The sequence below is a fragment of the Hordeum vulgare genome, chromosome 1H, assembly GCF_904849725.1.
Source record: "Hordeum vulgare subsp. vulgare chromosome 1H, MorexV3_pseudomolecules_assembly, whole genome shotgun sequence".
NCBI lineage: Eukaryota > Viridiplantae > Streptophyta > Magnoliopsida > Poales > Poaceae > Hordeum > Hordeum vulgare.
In genome coordinates this window covers 443223524-443229396 of record NC_058518.1, presented here as the reverse complement: position 1 = coordinate 443229396, position 5873 = coordinate 443223524, and positions in this window count along the sequence as shown.

The window sequence follows — 5873 nt, the reverse complement described above, 5'->3', positions numbered from 1 at the left end:
CGTTGATGGAGATCATGGTGTGGCGCCGGTGACAAGAAGATCGTGCCGGTGCTTTGGTGATGTAGATCAAGAAGCACGTGATGATGGCCATATCATGTCACTTATGAATTGCATGTGATGTTAATCCTTTTATGCACCTTATTTTGCTTAGAACGACGGTAGCATTATGAGGTGATCTCTCACTAAAATTTCAAGACGAAATTGTGTTCTCCTCGACTGTGCACCGTTGCTACAGTTCGTCGTTTCGAGACACCACGTGATAATCGGGTGTGATAGACTCAAAGTTCACATACAACGGGTGCAAAACAGTTGCGCACGCGGAACACTCGGGTTAAGCTTGACGAGCCTAGCATGTGCAGACATGGCCTCGGAACACATGAGACCGAAAGGTCGATCATGAATCATATAGATGATATGATTAGCATAGGGATGCTTACCACTGAAACTATACTCAACTCACGTGATGATCGGACTTGAGCTAGTATAAGTGGATCATGAACCACTCAAATGACTAGAGAGATGTACTTTTTGAGTGGGAGTTTAGCGAATAATTTGATTAAGTTAAACTCTAATTATCTTGAACATAGTCTAAGTCCACTTTGAATATATTTGTGTTGTAGATCATGGCTCACGCTACAGTCATCCTGAATTTTAATACGTTCCTAGAGAAAGCTAAGTTGAAAGATGATGGAAGCAACTTTGTAGACTGGGCTCGTAATCTTAAGCTAATCTTACAAGCTGGGAAGAAGGATTATGTCCTTAATTCTGCGCTAGGAGATGAACCACCCGCTACGGCTGATCAGGATGTTAAGAACGCTTGGTTAGCACGTAAGGAGGACTACTCAATAGTTCAATGTGCAGTCTTGTATGGCTTAGAACCGGGACTTCAACGTCGCTTTGAGCGTCATGGAGCATTTGAGATGTTCCAGGAGTTGAAGTTTATCTTTCAGAAGAACGCCCAGATCGAGAGGTATGAGACTTGCGATAAATTCTATGCTTGCAAGATGGAGGAAAACTCGTCTGTCAGTGAACATGTGCTCAAAATGTCTGGGTACTCAAACCGTCTAGCTGAGCTGGGGATTGAACTCCCGCAAGAGGCTATCACTGACAGAATCCTTCAATCACTGCCGCCAAGCTATAAAGGCTTTGTGTTGAACTACAACATGCAAGGGATGAACAAGTCTCCCGGCGAGTTGTTTGCGATGCTGAAAGTCGCAGAGTCTAAACTCCGTAAAGAGCATCAAGTGTTGATGGTGAATAAGACCACTAGTTTCAAGAGAAACGGCAAAGGCAAGAAGGGTAATTTGAAGAAGAGCAGCAAGCCTGTTGCCAATCCGACGAAGAAACCCAAAGCTGGACCTAAGCCTGAAACGGAGTGTTACTATTGCAAGGGTATGGGTCACTCGAAGCGCAATTGCCCCAAGTATCTGGCAGATAAGAAGGCTGCCAAAGAAAAATCAGGTATATTTGATATACATGTTATTGATGTGTACTTAACCGGCTCTCATAGTAGTGCCTGGGTATTTGATACCGGTTCTGTTGCTCATATTTGCAACTCGAAATAGGAACTGCGGAATAGACGAAGGCTGGCGAAAGATGAAGTGACGATGCGCGTAGGAAATGGTTCCAAGGTTGATGCAATCGCCGTCGGCACAGTTTCACTTCAGTTACCATCAGGATTAGTGATGAACTTAAATCATTGTTATTTAGTGCATGCGTTGAGCATGAACATTATATCTGGATCTTGTTTATTGCGAGACGGTTACTCTTTTAAGTCAGAGAATAATGGTTGTTCTATTTCTATGAGTAACATCTTTTATGGTCATGCACCTAATGTGAGAGGATTGTTCATATTGAATCTTGATAGCGATGCGCATATACATAACATTGAGACCAAAAGAGTTAGAGTTAACAATGATAGCGCGATATTTTTGTGGCACTGCCGCTTAGGTCATATTGGTGTAAAGCGCATGAAGAAACTCCATGCTGATGGGCTTTTGGAGTCACTTGACTTTGATGCACTTGACACGTGCGAACCATGCCTCATGGACAAGATGACTAAGACTCTGTTCTCCGGAACAATGGAGCGTGCAAGTGACTTGTTGGAAATCATACATACCGATGTGTGTGGTCCTATGAGCGTGGAGGCACGCGGCGGATATCGTTATTTTCTCACCTTCACTGATGATTTGAGTAGATATGGTTATGTCTACTTGATGAAGCACAAGCCTGAAACATTTGAAAAGTTCAACCAATTTCAGAGTGAAGTGGAAAATCATCGTAACAAGAAGATCAAGTTCCTACGGTCTGATCGTGGGGGTGAATATCTGAGTTTCGAGTTTGGTACTCACTTAAGTCAATGTGGAATTATTTCACAGTTAACACCGCCTGGAACACCACAGCGTAATGGTGTGTCCGAACGTCGTAATCGTACTCTATTAGAGATGGTGCGATCTATGATGTCTCTTACTGATTTGCCGTTATCGTTTTGGGGCTATGCATTAGAAACAGCTGCATTCACTTTAAATAGGGCACCATCAAAATCCGTTGAGACGACACCATACGAACTGTGGTATGGCAAAAGGCCAAAGTTGTCGTTTCTTAAAGTTTGGGGATGTGATGCTTATGTCAAAAAGCTGGAACCCAAAGCGGAAAAGTGCGTCTTCATAGGTTACCCAAAAGAGACAGTTGGGTACACCTTCTATCTCAAATCCGAGGGCAAAGTGTTTGTTGCTAAAAATGAAGCTTTTCTCGAGAAGGAGTTTCTCTCGAGAGAATTGAGTGGGAGGAAGATAGAACTTGACGAGGTTGTCGAACCTCTCATCCCTCTGGATGGTGGCGCAGGGCAAGGGGAAACCTCTATCGTTGCGACGCCGGTTGAGGAGGAAGTTAATGATGATGATCATAAAACTCCAGTTCAAGTTTCTGTCAAACCACGCAGGTCGACGAGACCACGTGTTGCTCCAGAGTGGTACGGTAATCCCGTCTTATCAATCATGTTGTTAGACAACAATGAACCTGCAAATTATGAAGAAGCAATGGTGGGCCCAGATTCCAACAAATGGCTAGAAGCCATGAAGTCCGAGATAGGATCCATGTATGAGAACAAAGTGTGGACTTTGGAGGTACTACCTGAGGGCCGCAAGGCTATTCAGAACAAATGTATCTTTAAGAGGAAGACGGAAGCTGACGGCAATGTGACCGTTTATAAAGCTCGACTTGTGGCAAATGGTTTTTCACAAGTTCAAGGAGTTGACTACGATGAGACATTCTCACCCGTAGCGATGCTTAAGTCCGTCAGAATCATGTTAGCAATAGCTGCATTTTTCGATTATGAAATCTGGCAGATGGATGTCAAAACGGCGTTCCTTAACGGTTTCCTTAAGGAAGAGTTGTATATGGTACAACCCGAAGGTTTTGTCGATCCTAAGAATTCTAACAAGGTGTGCAAGCTCCAGCGATCCATTTATGGACTGGTGCAAGCATCTCGGAGTTGGAAGAAACGCTTTGATGAGGTGATCAAAGCATTTGGGTTTATACAAGTGGTTGGAGAATCTTGTATTTACAAGAAAGTGAGTGGGAGCTCTGTGGCGTTTCTAATATTATATGTGGATGACATATTGCTGATTGGAAACAACGTGGAGTTCTTAGAGAGCATAAAGGATTACTTGAATAAGAGTTTCTCTATGAAGGACCTAGGAGAAGCTGCTTACATTCTAGGCATTAAGATCTATAGGGATAGATCAAAACGCCTGATAGGACTTTCACAAAGCACATACCTTGATAAAGTTTTGAAGAGGTTCAAAATGGAACAGTCCAAGAAAGGGTTCTTGCCAGTTTTACAAGGTACGAGATTGAGTAAGACTCAGTGCCCAGCAACTGATGAAGATAGAGAGCATATGCGCTCCGTCCCCTATGCTTCAGCCATAGGTTCTATCATGTATGCAATGCTGTGCACTAGACCGGATGTTAGCCTGGCCATAAGTATGGCAGGTAGGTTCCAGAGTAATCCAGGAGTGGATCACTGGACAACGGTCAAGAATATCCTAAAGTACCTGAAAAGGACTAAGGAGATGTTTCTCGTGTATGGAGGTGACGAAGAGCTCGCCGTAAAAGGTTACGTCGATGCAAGCTTTGACACAGATCCGGACGACTCTAAGTCGCAAACCGTATACGTATTTATTCTTAATGGGGGTGCGGTAAGCTGGTGCAGTTCCAAGCAAAGCGTCGTAGCAGATTCTACATGTGAAGCGGAGTACATGGCTGCCTCGGAGGCGGCTAAGGAGGGTGTCTGGATGAAGCAGTTCATGACGGATCTTGGAGTGGTGCCAAGCGCACTGAATCCAATAACCTTGTTCTGTGACAACACGGGTGCCATTTCCTTAGCAAAGGAACCACGGTTTCACAAGAAGACCAGACACATCAAACGACGCTTCAACCTCATCCGCGACTACGTCGAGGGAGAGGACGTAAATATATGCAAAGTGCACACGGATCTGAATGTAGCAGACCCGCTAACTAAACCTCTTCCACGGCCAAAGCATGATCAACACCAGAACTGTATGGGTGTTAGATTTATTACAATGGAATTCACATGATGATGTGAGGGCTAGATTATTGACTCTAGTGCAAGAGGGAGACTGTTGGAATTATGCCCTAGAGGCAATAATAAATATAGTTATTATTATAATTCTTGTATCAAGATAATCGTTTATTATCCATGCTATAATTGTATTGAATGAAGACTCATTTACATGTGTGGATACATAGACAAAACACCGTCCCTAGAAAGCCTCTAGTTGGCTAGCCAGCTGATCAAAGATAGTCAATGTCTTCTGATTATGAACAAAGTGTTGTTGCTTGATAACTGGAAAACGTCATTGGGAGAATCACGTGATGGACTAGACCCAAACTAATAGACGTAGCATGTTGATCGTGTCATTTTGTTGCTACTGTTTTCTGCGTGTCAAGTATTTATTCCTATGACCATGAGATCATATAACTCACTGACACCGGAGGAATGCTTTGTGTGTATCAAACGTCGCAACGTAACTGGGTGACTATAAATATGCTCTACAGGTATCTCCGAAGGTGTTAGTTGAGTTAGTATGGATCAAGACTGGGATTTGTCACTCCGTGTGACGGAGAGGTATCTCGGGGCCCACTCGGTAATACAACATCACACACAAGCCTTGCAAGCAATGTGACTTAGTGAAAGTTGCGGGATCTTGTATTACGGAACGAGTAAAGAGACTTGCCGGTGAACGAGATTGAAATAGGTATGCGGATACTGACGATCGAATCTCGGGCAAGTAACATACCGAAGGACAAAGGGAATGACATACGGGATTATATGAATCCTTGGCACTGAGGTTCAAACGATAAGATCTTCGTAGAATATGTAGGATCCAATATGGGCATCCAGGTCCCGCTATTGGATATTGACCGAGGAGTCTCTCGGGTCATGTCTACATAGTTCTCGAACCCGCAGGGTCTGCACACTTAAGGTTCGACGTTGTTTTATGCGTATTTGAGTTATATGGTTGGTTACCGAATGTTGTTCGGAGTCCCGGATGAGATCACGGACGTCACGAGGGTTTCCGTAATGGTCCGGAAACGAAGATTGATATATAGGATGACCTCATTTGATTACTGGAAGGTTTTCGGAGTTACCGGGAATGTACCGGGAATGACGAATGGGTTCTGGGAGTTCACCGGGGGGGGGGGGGGGCAACCCACCCCGGGGAAGCCCATAGGCCTTAAGGGTGGCACACCAGCCCTTAGTGGGCTGGTGGGACAGCCCAAAAGGGCCCTATGCGCCTAGGAAAGAAAATCAAAGAGAAAAGAAAAAAAAGAGGAGGTGTGAAGGGAAG